This window comes from Pseudochaenichthys georgianus, chromosome 7 (assembly GCF_902827115.2).
Source record: "Pseudochaenichthys georgianus chromosome 7, fPseGeo1.2, whole genome shotgun sequence".
NCBI classification, from domain to species: domain Eukaryota; kingdom Metazoa; phylum Chordata; class Actinopteri; order Perciformes; family Channichthyidae; genus Pseudochaenichthys; species Pseudochaenichthys georgianus.
This window is the reverse complement of record NC_047509.1, coordinates 24,065,075-24,086,097: the sequence shown is the minus strand read 5'-3', so window position 1 is coordinate 24,086,097 and position 21,023 is coordinate 24,065,075. Positions and strand designations below refer to the sequence as shown.

At 41.4% G+C, this 21,023-nt stretch overlaps 1 protein-coding gene across 1 annotated transcript in view; it reads right to left on the bottom strand.

Annotated features, from left to right (window-relative positions):
- Window positions 1–20,246, bottom strand: part of cntn3a.1 (contactin 3a, tandem duplicate 1) — a 116,129-nt gene extending 95,883 nt beyond the window's left edge. The window contains exon 1 of the mRNA XM_034088025.1: window positions 19,721–20,246. The gene's annotated coding sequence lies outside the window, so the exon portion shown is untranslated. The remainder of the gene's footprint in view (window positions 1–19,720) is intronic.
- Between the last annotated feature and the right edge of the window lie 777 nt (window positions 20,247–21,023).

Sequence of the window (21,023 nt, the reverse complement as noted above, 5' to 3'; positions counted from 1 at the left end):
TGTGAGGTAAAATTTGTTGAGAAATGTAAAGTTTGCTTCTTTGATTTTATTGCTTGTGAATGGAAAATGTGTTCTTTCACAGATATTCAGCCAAGTAGTTTCATCTATCTGTATCCCTAAGTCCTTTTCCCAGATCTTTTTTAAAGTTGGAAAGGATGACTGAGCTCTTTTAGAAAAAACTGCATTAAATTCTCTAATTTTACCTTTGATCGTGCTCGATGACATCAATATCTCCTCCTCTTCCAACAATCCCGATCTCAATTTATTGCTTTTAATAATTGAGTGGATCACGTTCCTAATTTGCAGGTATCTGAAAAAAATCCTTATTTTAAATGTCATATTCTGCTCTTAAATCATTAAATTATTTCAATGTTATATCTTTGTGAAACAAATGTTTCAATTACGTTATACCTGATTTCGTCCATTTGTTTATATTAATTGACAACAAATATTTTCTAAGATCAGGATTGTTCAAAATAGGAGAAAAGATTGAAAGGCCAGAGTTAACATGAACTTTTTTTGTACAGTCCCTCCAGGCTAAAAGTGTATTGACCACTGTAAAACATTTGGCCATATTTTTCACCTTATTGAAGTCTTTAACAAATATAAGAGTTTCCACTGGCAACGGGTCAAAGATATTGGCTTCTATCTGAACCCATAGTGAATCCTTTCTTCCCAGAAACCAAGATAGTACATTTCTTAATTGAGCTGACCAGAAGTAGTGTTGAAAGTTGGGAAGACCAATACCACCCATAGTTTCTGGTTTCATAAGAGTAATTAACTTGATTCTTGGTTTTTTATTACACCAGATACATTTTGAGATGTGTCTATTGAGAGATTTAAAATAGTCAGCGGATAAATAGCATGGTAACATTTGAAAAAGAAAAATACATCTCGGTAGAATATTCATTTTTATGACATTGATTCTTCCTACAGTAGCAGTGATATTGGCTAATGTGGACCATTTAGATAAATCCTGTTTGATTTTGTCAATGAGTGGATTGTAATTCCCTTTAAACAGATTATCCAGGTGTGGTGTTATATTTATTCCTAAGTATTTAAAGCCACCTGGTGACAAATTAAAAGAACAAGACTTTTCCAAATTTGCTGTTGGCGTCATATGTAAGAAACGTTGGGTTACGTATTGTAACCCTTTGTTATTTTAGCACAGGCGGAGCCCTCTACTGGACTCTATGGGTACTACCTTACCCTGCGAGCATTCTCCCACTGAGACTTCTATAGACATAGCCGGCCTTGGGCGGGCCTACCTGAATGTGCGCGCATCACACCATATAAAAGGAGGCCTCGCCTCCTGACTATCATCCTACACCTCTCTTCAGCGAGCGGAATAGGACAGACAGTGCCCTGAGTGGAGGGCTCCGCCTGTGCTTTCACAGTTAACATGCAGAATTTCCTGCGGGAAATGTGGCGATTCAGGCCGCGGAGATCTAGAATAGGTCTGAATTCCCCTGTCTTCTTGAGAACCAGGAAGTACATGGAATAAAGACCCTCTTCCATGCGCTGAGGGTGCACAACAGACACAGCCTGTTTCTGCACCAGAGCCTGAATCTCTGCTGAGAGGAAACCCATCTCCTCCTGAGAGAATAGATTTACCTCTCGCATGCCCATAAAAGGGAGTGGGACGCTGCAAAACTGGAGTGAATAGCCCCGTCTCAGCGTCCTGTCCATCCACTTTGATAGTACACAGCTGAGTTTCCATTCCCCATAACACTGTGTTAAAGGGCATGCCCTCAGCTGTGGGGCCGCAGCTATAAAGCTGTGGTATTCTCTGGCGACCCGTCCCGCCGCAAAACTCCCCGTGAAGGGAAGATTTGCCCATGGAGGGTCGACACAGAAAGGGCCGATTATTTACTGAGGACCCTGAACGCACCGCCGCACGCTCATGTGTGAGCGCGCGCTCCCTTACGGCCCGTCCACACAGCGGCGTGCGTTGACGCTTCACCATTCACTTTGAATGGGGTGACGTCACTTTTAGCCGAAATGCATCGTGGGAAGCGACGTGGAGCGTAGCTGGCGTGGCTCGCTGCAAAAGTTGAGCAATGTTCAACTTTTGACGCCTCGGCAGAAGCGTCAGCCAATCGAATCATATGCCAGTACAAGCTCTAGCCAATGAAACTGCTGCTTGTGTGTCAGGGGCGGGAGATTCATGTGATTGGTTGTTGGTCGAGTTTCAGACACGCCCGCCGGCAAGCGGCAGCGCACGCCGCCATGTGGACGGGCCGTTACGGCCCCTACACACGGCGGCGTGCGTTGCCGCTTCAACGCTTCTGCCCATTCACTTTGAATGGGGGACGTCACGATTCGCCGAACTGTATTGTGGGAGCAAAGCGTAGCTTCTCTCGAGGTGCTCGCTGCAAAAGTAGAGCAATGTTCTACTTTTGCCGCCTCGACAGAGGCGTCAGCCAATCAAATCCCTCGTATGTAAATCTGACAGTACAAGCAGTAGCCAATCAAACCGGGTGTATGTTGGGAGAGCCAGACCGCAGTTATTTCCCATATGTCAACAAAAGGAGGAGAAAATGATCGTGGCAGTAGGGAACATACAGGGATACAAACCGGAGGAGCCAGGCATGGGGGGAGGTGGCAAAGACAGTGGGGGAAACTGGTAGGTGTTCGCTTGTTTGGGGAGTTTATATCCAGTGTACTTCGTTAGAATGGACAGCTAGCAAGCATAGACAGTGTATTTAGCCAGCATGGATGTAGCATGAATGCTTTGCTTTGTATATCCGGGGCGGGACATTCATGTGGTTGGTTGTTGGTCGGGCTGCTCGCGTTGACTCCTCAAGCTCAAGACACGCACGCCGCCGTGTGTAGGGGCCGTTATAATGCCGTTCTCACCTTTACGGTGGACATCATTAATCGGAGTCCTTATAGGAGTAGTGCGTTCTACTAAGGCCCCTGAACGCACCACCACGCGCTCTTCTGTGAGTGCAGGCGCTGCCATAATGCAACTCTTACCACTCTGGTCAATTGCATTAATTGGAGTCTTAGCCCCAGGCTTAGTGTGTTCCCTAACAGCAATACGCCGGCCATAATGCCTCTGTACACGTATAGCACTACGATAGCTTTGCTTGTGTTTTATCACTCTCATCTGCGCACTCCCACTAGCCTCCTCTCTTACAGGAGCTACGGCTGGGGTGGCGAGTGGGGAATCTGTACAGACATCATGTGTAAGTGTAGCATTGTGGAAACAAAGGACACTTAGACTTGGATACAGATCAACCTTTTCTTTATTTTTAAAAGTTTTCATGGGAATCTGTGCATCAAATAGGGGAGGCGGGATTCATCCTTGCGTCCCGGGGGAAGAGTTTTTCTCCCCCCGCCGAGACGCTACCTCCCCCCGCCAGTCAGCTCCGGGCAGACGGCGCACCCCACCCGGCCGCTCTCTGCTGCTGAGGAGCATGCCGAGGTCGGGCAGCCTGTCCCCGTGGCTGCCGATATGCCGGTACCAGGATGGGCCGTAGAGGTGGAGGGCGCCGCCGGCACGGGGGTCCCGTGGCTGCGCCTCTCCCTCCGCTTCATTGTCGCGCTGCGCTCCCTCGCCTGCATGGAAATGCTTGGAGGAGCGCGTAGCGGGGCCGGAGGAGGGGCCAGCGGTAGCATCTGGCTAAGCTGGACTCTTTCCTCCTCCAGGCGGCTGAAGCGCTGGGTGACCGAGGAGATCGACCCAAAGAGCCCCTCCGGGGGCTCCGAGGAGATCTTCTCGGTCTTTCTTAGATAGGGCAGTGAGTCCCAACCACACGTGACGAGACGCCACTGTGGCCAAGGAAATCACCCGCCCTGCTGCAGCGGCCACGCCATGAATCAGATTGTTCATCTGACCTATCGCGCGGTCCGGATAATCGCTCTCGTCTTGAGACAGGAGGGCGGGGGCGACTGCCTGAGGGGTAATCAGGGAGACGCCCAACACGCCGAGATTATTCGCTGCAGCCGCCATCTGCGTACCGAGCTTGAACATCTTGTCCAGATATTCTAGTGTGTCTCGGTCCCGGGGCAGCGGGGGCAGGGGTCGCTTACCCTCCGCCCAACCAGCCGCCCGCGGAAGCAGATGGGCCGCCAAGCTCTCATCAAGGGGGGGCAGACCCGAACATGCTGTGTCCGAGCGGCCCTCCGCCTTGATGATGCCTGCCATAGCGGCTACTGGGGCCTTCGTTTTAAATGGCTGCTGCCATGTCGCCTCCACACACCGCCATATATCAGGCAGCTGGGGCGAAATGAAGGTCGGCTGCGCTGGATGCACCGGGCCGTAAAACCCCTGTCTCAGGCGGCTTACAGGCCTCGGTGGCAGCGTTGGGGGGAGCGGTAGGCCTACACGCTCCGCCGCCAGGGTCATCACCGCTGGGAAATCCATCCGCGCAGACCTGAGAGTCGGACCTCCAGACACCGAGGCGTCCTCGTCCTCCTCCTCCGGAATCGGGGTTGACTGGCCCCACGGAAGGGAGAACCGGAACGGCACTTCCTCCTCTCCTGAATCGCCCATCTCGACGACGTCGTGCTCCGAATCCTCCACCTCCTCCTGCGGGGCCTCCGCCGACAGGAAATGCTGCCCACGATGCTCACGTGTGAGCCGAGGAAGCATCTGGCAGGCTGAGCATGCCGGCGCCGGGCCCATTCTTTCACACACAGTGACGTCACGAGCTACCCACAATGCAACACGCGCCATATATATATATATAAATACGCCATTTTCCTGGAGGTGCTAATATCCTGGAGGTGCTAATATAAATAGCTAGCTAACGTAGCCAGGCAGAGCGCACTAGGTTTTTTTTCTGAATTAACGACCGAAGAAATCGCTACATCTCTGGACTTGAGGGGTGTGCTCTAGGTCGTTACCAGCATAAACTAGAGCTGTGTGGGTTGTCCGATTGCCCTTACAGACTGCCTGCAGATGTATGGAAAAACGACTCTCGAAAGTGGCCTTCGGTCGATTTTGGCAGCATCTACGTCTATCTTCTGGAAACACCAGGTGAATACCTCACTTGTCACAATAATATTATCATGCCAATGCATATATGTGGTATTTTAGAGTTGACTATATTGATTAAGGCAATAGACTATGATATTCTGCTTGCACCTCGCATGAAATGGCGGATACCGGAAGTACGGTGTCGCCCTCGGCCCAAAACCCGTATGTGTGTGTGAAAGAATACCGCTCACGGCGTGGTCAGGCCCCGTACACAAAAAGCAGAAGGGGTGTGGATCCACCCCCCGCGATCAGGTTTGGACATTTCGGGCAGGTCCTGTAGTCAAGAACTGACTCCATTACTCTCTATTTTTCGTCTTTTTAAGCTCCGTGAAAACACTTCCGCTGCTGAAGAGAAAAGGATGATAGTCAGGAGGCGAGGCCTCCTTTTATACGGTGTGATGCGCGCGCATTCAGGTAGGCCCGCCCAAGGCCGGCTACGTCTATCGAAGTCTCAGTGGGAGAATGCTCGCAGGGTAAGGTAGTACCCATAGAGTCCAGTAGAGGGCGGAGCCTGTGAGAGATATAACAAGCATTCGATTTCTTAAAATGTATTTTATATCCTGAGTATCTTCCAAATTGCTCTATCGTGTCGTGCAGGTGTGGTACTGAATTGTCTGGGTCTGTTAAGTAAAGAATGATATCGTCAGCATACAGAGAAATGTTGTGTTCATCGTTAATCTTCACTCCTTTAATACTTATGTTGTCTCGCACATATGACGCCAGTGGTTCAATTACAATTGCAAAAAGCAAAGGTGACAGAGGACATCCCTGTCTTGTCCCCCTTGTTAGTGGAAAATAAATCTGAGGAACTGCAGTTAGTGATAACCGCTGCTTTAGGATTTTTATAAATTGATTTGACCCACTCTATGAACCGAGAGCCCATATTTAACCTGTTCAAGATAGCAAAAAGAAAATTCCACTCAACCCTGTCAAAAGCCTTCTCGGCATCTAAAGAAAGAAGCAGAGATGGCTTCTGACAGGTGTCCAAATGGTTTATAATATTCAAAATAATATCTGCCCTTGACAAAACCTGTTTGATCAGGACTAATTAGTTTAGGTAATATAATTTCCAGTCGTTTTGCTAATAATTTGACGATAATCTTATAATCATGATCCAATAGGCTTATAGGCCTAAATGAAGAACAATTCAAGGGGTCTTCCCCATCTTTATGTAGTACAGTAATATATGCAAGATTCATTGATTGAGGAAGTGTTCTGTTGTGAGAGAAGTTGTTAACCATTGACATAAATATAGGTTGAAGTTCAGTCCAAAACTCTTTATAAAATTCTGCCGAGAAGCCATCTGGCTATACATTTTATTTATAGGCATACAGTTGCAAGAAAATGTGAACCCTTTGGATTCTCCACACATAGCGTTGTGTGTTCCTTCCAAACAACTTCCAAGCACCACCGAGGAGTCCTTCCACTTTGATGCTGAGCCCTGCACTCCCCTGGCAGAATCCACCATCTGCACCACACCGGCACCGCTCGGAGAGAGGCCAAGCACACTCAGCACTGGAAGGCCTCCGGCGAAGCGCAGGATGATGTTACTAAATGAGATACTGTCTACTGCTGTTCATTGTTCAAGATTGAAATGTAAATGTGCAAGCCGTTTTTCTGCCCCTCTATTCACATGTAGCCTTTCATACGTGATGGTTTCTTCATTCTCCAACTGTTGTGGAGCAGAACTATACAGTTGCAGGATTAGTCTCAAGTACCTCAATATAATTATAGTATGTCTGCACTTTGTGCTCATTTCATCATTCATTCATGTATTTTATATTCTACTAAAACTGAATCAAACTATAAACAAGGTGGCCTGTTGGGATTAATATATATATACAGTTGCAAGAAAAAGTATGTGAACCCTTTGGATTCTCCACACATAGCGTTGTGTGTTCCTTCCAAACAACTCAGCTTTGGTTTAATCTGTCCACAGAATATTTTGCCAGTAGTGCTGTGGAACATCCAGGTGCTCTTTTGCAAACTTCAAACGTGCAGCAATGTATTTTATGGACAGCAGTGGCTTCCTCCGTGGTGTCCTCCCATGAACTCCATTCTTGTTCAGTGTTTTAGGTATCGTAGATTCGTCAACAGAGATGTTAGCATGTGCCAGAGATTTCTTTAAGTCTCTAGCTGACACTCTAGGATTCTTCTTCACCTCATTGAGCATTCTGCGCTGTGCTCTTGCACTCATCTTTACAGGACGGCCACTCCTAGGGAGAGTAGCAACAGTGCTGAACTTTCTCCATTTATAGACAATTTGTCTTACCGTGGACTGATGAACATCAAGGCTTTCAGAGATACATTTGGAACCCTTTCCAGCTTTATGCAAGTCAACAATTCTTAATCGTAGGTCTTCTGAGAGCTCTTTTGTGCGAGGCATGGTTCACATCTGGCAATGCTTCTTAAGAATAGCAAATTCAAAACTGGTGTGTATTTTTTATAGGGCAGGGCAGCTTTAACCAACACCTCCAATCTCGTCTCATTGATGGGACTCCAGGTTGGCTGACTCCTGACTCCAATTAGCTCTTGAAGAAGTCTTTAGCCTAGGGGTTCACATTCACTGTGAATGTTTACATGGTGTGTTCAATAAAAACATGAAAACATATAATTGTTTGTGTGGTATTAGTTTAAGCAGACTGTGTTTATCTATTGTTGTGACTTAGATGAAGATCAGAACACATTTTATGACCAACTTATGCAGAAATCCAGGTAATTCCAAAGGGTTCACATACTTTTTCTTGCAACTGTAGATTTAATTGCAGCCAAAACTTCTACTTCTATAATTGATGAGTTTAGATACTCTTGATCTAAATCAGATAATGTAGGTAAATTAATGTTATGGAGATAATTGTCCAGTTCATCTTGTGAGTAATCACAATACACACTTGTATAATTTGTTATAAAATTCATAAAAAGTCTGGTTAATCTGTTTTGGGTGGTAGGTTATCTTGTTGTCTTTCAGACGAATTGCCTTTATAGCCCTTTCTGCTTGCTGCTTCTTTAATTGATAGGCAAGTAGTTTACTTGGTTTATTGCCGAATTCATAATTATTTTGTCTGATAAGATTCATTTGTGTTATGATTTCATTTGTTAAGTCAATATTTAATTTAGCTCTGGGTGTGTTTAATTGTTTCCAGTTTTCATCTGTTGATGCGGATTTATGAAGTACTTCACATCTGTTTACTTCTCTTTCAAGTTCTTGTCTGAGCTTAATTTTTTCACGTTTTTTAAAAGATGTGTATGAGATAATAAATCCTCTTAAAGTAGCTTTTGCAGCTCCCCAAATAATATTCGGATCTATAGAGGGGTCATTGTTTTCTTATAGTACCTTATCCACATTCGCATTTTTTATTTGAATTGTTCGTCTCTAAGTAAGGAGTTATCAAATTTCCAGCGCCTGGATACCAATTCTCCACTCTCCAAGTGAATAGTTAAATAAACTCTTGCATGTTCTGAAATATTAATGGAATCAATTGTACATTCTTTTACCCTATGCATGTATTTTGAGGGAATCAAATAATCTATTCTAGAATAAGAGTTGTGGACATTTGAAAAGAAATTGTAATCTTTGACATCTTGATTTAGTTGCGCACATGATTTAAAGATTCACAAAGCAGCTCTGCGGTAGAGTGGCCCTGATGATGATATCAAGTCCTAATCGGATAAAAGTATTCACGTTTTTTTACACATAATAATTCATTATTAAAACGTACCCTTAAGAGAGAAATTAAGATTATTATTGTATTCATTGATAGTGTGAGTTTTTTATCTAGTGATTTTCTTTTGAATGTTTGCAAGTACTTCATGGTCTTTGATAAGTGTAATATCCAAACCCAAAATAAATGTTTGTAGTTTCTAGTACAATTTGGAAAAAATAAATCTATTTCATCTAAAAAGGTATTTTGAAGATGCTTACTTCCGCTTGTACTGACTGTAAGTAATGCACTCAACGGTACTTTAAAAGTTTAAAGGGCATGAAAAAGCAAACCTCAAAACGATATAAACTTCCATCCAACCATCCTGCTTTCTAAGATTCTATGCTCACATAACCAATGAGCTTAAAACTTTTCTTAAGCTTTTGAGCGTGCCAATGTTTATATTCCTCCCAAATGGCACACCATGGGAGTCAAGGAAGAGCCAACATATTCCCTAGCCAAGCTTGTACCTCAAATAGTGGCCCAAGACAAAGAGACTAATGGTGTTTTGATCTACAGTGAGCACACAAGCCGCAGGCATGACATAACACATGCCAGCTTCTTCATTTCTCCAGACCACACCAGGGGCGCTCCACTAAGCGCTCAGCCCAATCTCCCCTGTGACACCATCAACAGAGTATGTGGAAAGGTTCTTCCTGCTTTCACACACGCCCCAAGCCCAATTGTCCGCATAATGAGCACATAATATGGTAATAATTTAGACACCCTTATCGAGCTACAGTATGCATCAACATTCAGTCAGGATGTTTCTGAATACCCTTTATTTAAGCATTATTGATTAAATGGTTAAACTTCAAGCAATGCACTCATACCCTGAAATGGTTAAACTTCATGCAATGCCCTAAAATGATAAAAGTGATAGATGTAAGTTAATTGATTGATCACTGTAACTTTTTATTTAATTGGAAATAAACTAAATATAACTGGAGTGGCCTAGATTTTAAACATATTGTGTATTTATGATACTGCTCATGCTAGCTCTGAATGAAAGTGGTTGACAATTCCAGTGCACCTGCCTTTACTCAAGCACTAATTAAGAATCCCAATTGGATTTAAGAGCCTGCCAATAAATAGTTTCTTAAATACAGATTTCAATATTTGGTGCAACACTATGTGGAATCTAGGAGTTATAACGTGAAGTCATTTTAAGGCCTATAACCTTAAGCTAGTAATACTGTGAGGAATAAAAGGATCCTCACACACTTTGAGCACCGAGTCTTAATATTTCAATACAAACTAGAAGGATAATAATGACAAAAGGTCTGGAAGATGAAAAAACATACAAACTTTTACCCAATTCAAAACAACAATCTATTCAATCTAATAATGACAATCTAATATTAGGCACCTATAACAAGATAAGCCAAAACAACATCCGCATGTCAATCAAACATCAACTGACCTTTTCATTTCTAAAGTGAAAACTTGACAAGTACAAAATGTTTTCCTATATATATATCACTCAATTTTTGTCTCTTCTGAGCTTACTAAAAGAAATCCAGCTGAGCGAAAGCAGAGTAACACATTATATATAATGTGAAGAGACGGATTACGTTGCCTTTAATTTACGTGATATTTATCTTCCATGGATGGATATGTCTGAATATATTGCTGATTCAAGAAGAGGAGGAGGTTGGATCGTGAATTTACAATACCCCACTGAGCTGGTGTGCATTAGAAATGAAAAAAATAAACATGTAGCAAAATAATGAGGAGTTTTGATTTCGAGGAACAATCTGTATTCAGTGCAAGTACAAATTGTGGTTGTGAATTATAAACATTTAAAGGCAATAGGTAAGCAAAGAGTTTGAGTTTTGTGTTGCTGCTGTTCCGTTTACAGCTTGTACTGTAAAGAGTCACAAAGATGAAGCTGTACCCTGACTCAAAGAGACTTGCCTCTCGATTTGTGAATCCTTTTAAAGCATAAACCCAGTCTCCAAACAGTATTTTAAAGAAGCCTAGGAAAAGGACCATGACGTGACAATTATTATGGAAAGCTGGGAAACTTATCTCAAAGCAAAAGTTAAGTATAGACTCCAGACACTAACTTGCAATTGAAAGTAATTCCTCGGCTACACTAGGACACTTCTTTTGATCCTGTCCTAAATGTATCAAGTTCTGGTCCGATTTTTTATTTTTATTATTTCTATAAAGCTGTGATATTACACCAGACCCATACACTGCTCTGTTGAGACCAAATATATATATATATCAATTCCAACAAAAGACACAACATTGCATTTTTATTGCAAAAAGTTATATTTAAAGTAAACCTTTGAATAATGAGGATGTTGGCTCTTTTGACCTGGCAAGCAGGAATTGTGTCGGTAAGGATCCGATACAATGCTTCTCTCAGCTCTGCAACCTTTGATAAAAACATGAGGCAATCATTTCTGTCTTTTTATTATAGAATGGCCTAAAGCGTTTGCATATATGTAGGGGAGACCAGGGACAGTTGTAACACGGGTCGGTTGTCACACCTTCAATATCTCCAATCACAAACAAGCTAGAGTGATGAAACTCACTCTGCACATGCGCAGTTAGATGGTAAGATCGCTGAGAAAAAAAGGAGCCATGTTTGAATTTCTCGCGTAAGATATCAGCAAAAGTGTGTTTCTGAGGTAAAATATTAACTAAAATTATATGATGTATTTTTTGGATACTGTCTTGAGTTCAAATGTCTAGGAATCCAAACTAGTATTATTAGAATCACTGTTTTGTAAGCTACAAATATAAATAGCTAAATATGGGTCAAGCTAGCAACCAGGCAGGTTCACAGGGGGTGGAAGCAAGACTGGTGGTCCTGGGACGGTTGTAACATGGCACATTGACAATGATGGCTCATTTGCTTGAATGATCAATTGTTCATTCAAGCATACAGTTGTATTGTTGGTTGGTGTGCATTTTCCCTGTAAAACTAAACAGAATAAAATACTGTACAGTAGGCCTAAAGTGTGTGTGCGTGTTTACAGTATGCCAAATGCAGAAAGAGGAAGACAGACAGGGGAGTGCTACTTGCTCTGCTGCAGAGGGCCTCAAATGAAGTTGAGAAGGGCAAATCATTCAGGGAAGTGGCAAAGTCCCTGGATATATGCCATGTCACCCTGTACCGGTTCCATAAAAAGAGGCTGAGGTTGGAGAGTCAGGGATCACAAACACCCCCAAGAGTAGGCTACTACCAAAGAAGGTGTTCTCAACAGAGCAGGAGATGCTTTTGAGAGACTATCTGATGGAGGTAGCTGATGTATATTATGGTCTCAGCTCAAAGGAGGTAGGTCTACATAGTTAAGGTAGAAGCACCTCTCAGAGAACAGTTTAATCCTTCACAGAGGATGATGCTGTGTGTGTTATCTGTTATCCTGTTCATTGTTCATTGTTTGTTGGGGGATGTGTGAAAGCCCATTCAAATCTTGTTGCCTTAGAATTTGACAGCTTTCCCTATTTGTTGTCATGTAGTGTGAAAAAAGGTAACCGTTATTAACATGTTACAACCGTGCCTGGCATGTGTTACAACTGTCCCTGTACACAAGGATAGTTGTAACAGTTGAGTTTTTAAAAAAAAATACATTTTCCAAGCTGTACTTATTTCATAAAAACATCTTAAATACATTGTTTCAGTAGCTGACATATTGATAATGTATAATATAGCAAAATGGCTATCCTATTGTAAATGTTTTTGTTACTTATTGGGGAAAAACCCAAAAAGTGTTGCAACTGTCCCTGGTCTCCCCTACCAACCCAGTCTCACGGCATTTCGTGTTCACCAACACAATTTTTAATCTATTGATTCGTGTTCACCATCACGATTTGCCCCTTTTTTCTTCGTGTTGCACAGCACGATTTTAAAAGCAATGTATTTCTACTGGTAACGTGTTTCGTGCCTGCAGGCTGCAGCACGTCTTTTTCTCCGGTCGGGTCGTGGAAGACCGGAAGCTGTGTGGTTCATAAAAACATGTTCTTACTCAATATCAAGCCACAGTTATTGCTTTTATTTTAAATCGTATAATTTCGGACTTTTGTTGTCGTCTGTGAGGAAAATAAATGGGGCTCAGAGCCTCAGGATACTGAAATCTGTATTTTTTAAATCTTTTTTTCCTTCTAATTTGTTATTCTTTTCAAAATAACACACTGTTATTTACTCACCAATAACACACAATTATCCTTGCTTTTATTTATTGGTTTAATTCTATAATCTCGGGCTTTTTTGGCAGGAACTGAATTTCAAAATAAATATAACCGGAAACAGACGTAGGCATTTCGAGCGATTACCCAAGATCCTCAGCTATGGTTTTAAGCTCTCTGATTGGATGTGTTAGCCGCAATGCATGCTGGGAGTTGGTGTTTATATTATATGAAATCCGGAAAACATTTTAAAAGTATAAAATAATACTTAATTCCGAGTGCTCTTGCTTTTCTTTTTGAAAGTCATCACATAACGGCATTGTAATACACGGTTCGGCTGCATTACATATTACAGATCTGACGTAGTTCTTTATTTAGAGAGCCCTGATGAGAAGACCTTTGGAAAAACTGGAAGAAATGGCGCCGAAACTGAATACTTGACGTGGATCATAAATATATCAACAATTAAACAACATCTTCAATTTCTCTTCACACAATACGTCTCCTTGCAGTATCAACACTAATTCGGCTGACTTTTACATTTGATCTAATTCATTGATAGGTTATATTTACACCATAACGGTGCACAGCTGATAGAAAAGGACTGTAGTTTTTAAAGATATTACTGATTTTCTTTGAATGTAAATACTGAGTCTGAAATAGTATAGCAATATGCTGTAAAATGATGTGAAAGCATGCATACAACTATACATCTTCAGATGTTGTACATACACACTAATAATACAAAGTTGTTATGGCTGTGTGTACCTTGTGTGCACCTCCTAGTGGTTAAAGCACGTTATTGAATTATTGTTTTTAAAGGTATATTTGATTAAAAAAATATTAAGAGTACATACTTTCATAGGGGGAAAGTATAAATATAGAATATAAAAAATCAAGAAGATACTATAAGTGATCTCTACAATAAAACAGTTTAGTGCAGGATGTACAAAGATATTAATAGGAGGAGGTGCAAAACAGAAAAACGGATTAACCTTTATTTAAACATTAAATATTAAATATTAAGCCTGACAAAGTAATTAACGTCTAATATATTGCTTTCCTGCAATGTTAACTATGTTGAAGCACTTATTTTAACTGATATTATACACATTAATTATACTCTTATGTATGTAGATAGAATAAGAAATGTGCAGAATATGACAGTTTAATGGTGGTGGTACACACATATTGATAGATGTCTTGTAATGCACTGTTGAGGAACCTGTGACCCAAGTTTTTCATGCATTGCATAACTACACCGTAGTTGTGTATGATATGTCAATAAACCTTTGCAAATCTTGAAAGGGATGTGCAAAATAGTCATAATATACAGTCTTTAATTAACTATTAGTAGAGAATAACGAGTAATGAATATACTTTATTACTTGTTTCCATTCATGTCAATTGCAAATACATGTTTAGTCTTCTCAAGCACCAACTATCAAATATCTCTCCTGATTGTTGGCACTTGACAATCACCTTACCTGAATTTTACTCAGGTGTAACTAAAGTCTGATTTAAGGGTTGTTTATATATTTCACATAATTAATCAGAATCTGCAAAGTAACTCAAATAAATGCAGTGGAGTAAAAATACCAGGTTAACCTCTGAATTGTAGTGGAGTAGAATTACAAAGTAGCAATGAGCTGTCATGTGGGTATATATTAATGCTGCGCATTATGGACACAAGTGATTTTCACCCATTTATTAATTATATGTTTTACATTTGATAACACCAATGTGTTTAATAATGGCAACTTCTAATTGTGGGAAAAACGAAAACGTTCAGTAGAGACGTCCCATAGAACATTTTGCGAAACACAATAGCCAGCATGTGTAGTTCTGGGGGGGTGTTCGATTCCAGTTTTGGATAATCTGGCGTGGTTTCGTTCCATTTCACACAGCTGTTTGACGCTCTGCGTAAGGACTGTAGTCCTAAACGATAGCTGGGGATTATGGGTAGTGTAGTGTCTTCGGCCATCCTAAACTCAGAAATGTTGACAATCGCAATGATGTTCGAAATGTCCCTTATATGCCTACGTCTGTTTCCGGTTATTTTTATTTTGAAATTCAGTTCCTGACGGACACCAAAAAAGCCCGAGATTATGGAATTAAACCAATAAATAAAAGCAAGGATAATTGTGTGTTATTGGTGAGTAAATAACAGTGTGTTATTTTGAAAAGAATAACAAATTAGAAGGAAAGAAATATTTAAAAATACAGATTTCAGTATCCTGAGGCTCTGAGCCCCATTTATTTTCCTCACAGACGGCAACAAAAGTCCGAAATTATACGATTTAAAATAAAAGCAATAATTGTGGCTTGATATTGAGTAAGAACATGTTTTTATGAACCACACAGCTTCCGGTCTTCCACGACCCGACCGGAGAAAAAGACGTGCTGCAGCCTGCAGGCACAAAACACGTTACCAGTAGAAATACATTGCTTTTAAAATCGTGCTGTACAACACGAAAAAATCGTGATGGTGAACACGAATCAATAGATTACAAATCGTGTTGGTGAACACGAAATTCCGTGAGACTGGGTTGCCCCTACATAGCCTATAGGTGCTTACATGCTGTCAACATGTGTATTTCTCTCAGTAAAGTAATCGTATGGCATCCATTTATTGCTGATTGTTTTGTTCATCAAATTGCTTTGTATCTCAGCAAGTTTTTCCCCTATTTATATACATGTACACAAAGTCACAAAATGTATTGTTCAAAATTTGATAGTTTTGTTAACCATAAAATGTACTCTGCTCTGCAGGTAAAATGGTGGTGGTCTACTCCGCTGGATACCTTTAGTTTTGAATCAACCCGCAAAACACAATTAAGTGAAAACGATGTCTGAAGGAGCCATGTGGATCCGACTATGCTTCCCTGTTAAATGCTGTAAAAAGACAAACCAAACTTTTGTCCTCCGGATTCACAACGTGTTATCTGCATCAACCCCTTTGAGTCTGTGTGCTGTTTTTCCCAACACATCCTCACTCCCAGGTCGGCCTATGTTGACGTTATGTCAAGTCCCCTGCCGGCTTTTTCCAACGCAAGGGGGGGGGCCTTAGCGTCCATTTTCAACGCATGGGGGGGGGGCCTTAGCGTCCATTTTCAACGCAAGGGGGGGGGCCTTAGCGTCCATTTTCAGCTTTCCGGGATGTCCATGTGCTTCTATGGACGCTCATGGAAGCACGGCATTCATTTGTGTCGACTGCCCTTAAAGGCAATGTGAGCGTCCATTCTCATTGGATAGCGGAGAATTGTACACCCGGAAGTAAATATTCCCCTTACTGTCGATTGATTTTAGAGTGATATCTGCACTACTCATCGACTAAAAAACACCAGATTATCCTTGTTAATTACACAACATTGATTGGTTTAAATTGTGTGCAATGCTTTTGTATTTTTCCCCTTCGATTCGGAGAAACAAATCTTTTTTCGGAGTAAATGATGGCAGAAGACACTATACTACCCAGAATCCCCAGCTATCATTTCTCCCTGCAGAAAAAGAAAACATGGCCGAACTTCGTTTTATTCTGGGTGTAAAATGCCTATTTTAAAGTTAGTTTGGCTATTAAAATGCGTTTTGATGTCATTTGATGCGAGAAATATGAGTTGTTATTTCAGATTATGTGTGCAGTGGATGTACATGATCTTTAGTTTGCTAGTTATTACGAAGATTACTTCAGGAAATTGCGTCCAACGTTTTCATTGTTACCAAGGTGGTTGCTAGGGACGCTGCTATCGATATTATTTCTGTTATGTTGTGTAACTGTTTAATGGTGTTATCTTTATTGCTACCCCCTTCCCCGTCAATGTATAGTGTTGGTCCACAGCGCAAACATATTAGTTAACAAAATCCGCATCTAAAGATACGTTATTTCCCCCTGTGCAATTCCAGTCTCACATCTCACAGCACATCGTCATTAACAAATACCGGAAACAGACCGAAAACGTTTAAAGAAAATAAAATAATACCTTATTCCGAGTGTGCTTGCTTTTCTCTTTGAAAGTCATCACATAACGGCATTGTAATACACGGTTCGGCTGCATTAAATATTACATATCTGCCGTAGTTCTGTATTTATAGAGCCCTGATGAGAAGACAAACATGAGGAACTGAAAACGTGACGTGGATCATAAATATATCAGCCATTAAACAACATCTTACATTTCTTTTCACACAATACGTCTCTTTGCCGTATCAACACTAATTCGGCTCACTTTTATATTTGATCCAATTGGTAGATAGGCTGTATTTACACCATAAAGGTGCACAGATGATATAAAGAGACACCTGGTGGTTAAAGCATGTTATTGAATTTCATTATTTTTATTATTAGATATTAATAGGATCCCTATAAAGTATATTCATTACTCGTTATTCTCTACTAATAGTTCATTAAAGACTGTATATAATGACTATTTTGCACATCCCTTTCAAGATTTCAAGATTTTCTAAGGTTTATTGACAGATCATATAGGCCTACACAACTATGGTGTAGTTCTGCACTGAATGAAAAACTTGGGTCGCAGGTTCCTCAATAGTGCATTACAAGACATCTATCAATATTTGTGCATACCTCCAGCAATGTTAACTATGTTGAAGCACTTATTTTAACTGATATTATACATAATGTATTATGCTCTTATAAGATGTATGCAGATATTTCATCTCCGGCCTTGTCAGGTATTGAACAATCAATAAATAAAGAACACAGAATTGTTAAATATAAAACACAGAATTTGTGTGATTATACTAAATGATTTTCAAATAAACACCACTGCAGATTTAACTGTTACACATGCTGATGTAACGCAAATGTTCCAACTTGGGATCAATAAAGTATATCTTATCTTAAGCTGATCGATGGCTACTGCCATATTTGCAAAATGTGCCTATGAACCTTGACAAGTGCATGTTTCAGGCTTATCAATTAATGTAATGTAATGTAATGTTATCAATTAACAACAGGAGGGGTCACAAACATAAGTCCAGCTGTTAAATAAAGCTCTTCTGACCTTAGCTGGCATGTGGGTATATATATTAATACTGCCCATTATGGGCACCAGCAATTTTCACCCATTTATTAATTATATGTTTTAAATGTGAGTGTTTCCTGTCCCCTAAACCTCCAGGGATGTACACAGTTTAATACTGGCAACTTCTTATTATGGGAAATACGAAAACGTCTTTTAAAACTACAACTCCCAGTAGAGACGTGCCATAGAGAACATGTTGCGAAACAGAATAGCCAGCATGTGTAGTTCTGGGGACGGGGTGGGGGAGGGGGGGGGACGCGGTGGACCCGTTCAAATCCAGTTTTGAACAGTCTGCCGTGGTTCCATCCCATTTCAAGTGCTGTTCGAGGCTCGGTAACCCTCGGAGCACACTCTCCAATCACAGAGCTTGAGGACTATCACGGGGTTTGTCAAACAGAGCACATGGTGTAGTCCAAACGATAGCTGGGGATTCTGGGTAGTGTAGTGTCTTCATTGCCTTTAAGGGCAGTTGACACAAACGAATGCCGTGCTTCCATGAGCGTCCATAGAAGCACATGGACATCCCGGAAAGCTGAAAATGGACGCTAAGGCCCCCCCCCTTGCATTGAAAATGGACGCTAAGGCCCCCCCCCCCTCGCGTTGAAAATGGACGCTAAGGCCCCCCCCCTTGCGTTGGAAAAAGCCGGCAGGGGACTTGACATAACGTCAACATAGGCCGACCTGGGAGTGAGGATGTGTTGTTTTTCCAGGCTCCGCTCAGTGGGGTACTATAAACTTCATGTTACACCCTCCTCCTCTTTCTAAACCAGTGACATCATCTGAAACGTGTCCAGCCATAAGCACGCTTCCCCAAGGAGATGTGTAGTAGCTCTACTACTCCAAACACTTGGATACTGAAGGTTAGAAGAATAACTGCACTCCAGAGAAGTATTTGTGTAAGGACTAAAACCACATGTGTTGGTAGAAAAAGTTATGCCCAGGGCACATCCAGCTGGCATTATGTCAACATGAAACAAAACAAGTGTTAACAACACTGAGACTTCCTTGCAAACAAAGGAAAGAATGACACCAACTGTAAATATGCTGTGACGAAGAAGAATTAAATGTCAGAAGAAACTCATCCTAAACCACCTCTAATTTAAATAGCAGAATCATAACGTGCGATGCTTCTCCCTCTCAAACATGTGTTCACTTGATTTCATAACGACAGCCATTTCTAACAGAGACACACGCTTAAGGACTTTAGCCATCTGATCAGCAATCAGGCTCAGAGCTGGGTGCAATCAAAGAAAAGGAGAGATGATGAGACTGGACTGAATCCAATCCCCATATTGATAGCTGGCAACAGAGTTCCGTCAGAGCTTTTAAATGAAGAATTAATAGGTGGATGTGTGCACTCTTGCAGAATATATGCATGGTATAAATGATGTTCATGGCAATAATAGGACACAACGATTGTTATCATCTCTAATGGATGTGTGGAAATTGTACAAACCAATTGGGAATAGGCATTTCAAACCTGTTTCCAATTGACACATGGCTATAAGGCATGCACACTAATATATGCCTTGACGTGCAATTTCACCCTGGACATTTATTAATAGGCTGTGTGTGCTGCCTATTGCCCGAGAGAGACATAAATAAATAGTATGAAAACCCCACAAGAACATAACCTTCATTCTGATATTACTCTATAATAAATGACTTGAATGTTTTACACAATTTCACCTTAATTATGTTCGCTGTGAGAGTGAAGTTTCTGAGGGCTGACGGTAGAGCAGCCTGATGATTGCAGAGACCGAAACAAGCAATATTATGTTAGTAATATCAAAAAATATAGTTTATACAGAAAATAAACACGAGCAATACTTGTAGTTAATTACCTGAGTATGTTCCCTGCTGATATTTATCCCTTTTCGGATATCCATGTTACACCGCGCATCTCCTCACTCCTTCAGCCCATCAGCTCCCAGCATCGAGTCCACGGCGACAGTGAAGTTCGTCACTTCGAAGTGCGGATGCTGCTCTCGTAGAAATGGTCCCAAACTCTCCTCTTTGCCTTTTGAGGGCAGGCTACCTTAGAATAAGGCGTACACTCTTTCCACCCTCAGGTTCCTTCGCTGTTTTACAGAGTCCGAGTAGTTGCTAGCAGCCCGGTCCTCCACACTCTGTCCCCGGCACGTTCACTCAGGGCACCGCGGCAGTCCTGCTCGCACCGCCGCCAGGCTGATCCAAACACGCTGCCGTGGCTTGCAGCGTAAAGGTCTGCGGTGAGAAGGTTTTAAATGTCGTTGTATGAATCTTTAGAGAGGCAGAAAGTGATCACACAACGGGGTTCAGTCTTAACGTCCGAGAGTCCACACAGGACAGGACTGTAGTTGCCTGCGCGCGGAGGCAGTGGCACATCGGGCATCACATCGGAGACTGTGGGTACAGTAGTGTTCCGGTTTTTGTGTCCACGAAGCAGGTTCACAGCACGCTCTTCACATCCTCAAGTCATCACGAAACAAAGCCTTAACAATAAATCACCCTCCTTATCTGGAATGTTCGTGTAATTGGTTGTTTTTCTTTCTAAGAAATTAAAGCCCAACAATGAATACGTTTCATTATTCTGGGTGGATTAATTATTAGAAAGCTCGTTAAAATTATCCACACCGCAGTATACACATTTACAGGTAAAAGCACTGCTAACATTCTTTAAAAAAAGATTGTATTGTTTAATTCATTAAACCTTTCACTTGAACAACAATGTAATGTGTTTTAAGTTTCTCAATTTGACACCAGTGAACATGTTGAGGTCAATCTCAGTTTGAAAAATGGTATTCTGTGTTTAATGCTCCTTCCTTTATTCTTTTGCCTAGAATAGAAAATGTGTCGTATGTGATATGTGGATAATATTGTAAAGAAAGCACGGAAGGCTAATTATCAGAACATTTGCCATTATTCACCTTACATGAATAGTATCATAAAATGCACTGAAATTATGAATAGCAAATTATTTCTTCCAAAACCAGTCACCACACACAAGTGTTAACACTTACTGATGATGTCTAATTGAAGATATTCTCAGGACTGTGTATGCACATATGTTGTCTACATCTTTCTCTCCCTTGTTTTACTGTAGTCATCTTAATAGTAAGCATTATATAGTTTGGTGACAAAAGGTAATTAACAGTTTAGCCCCAT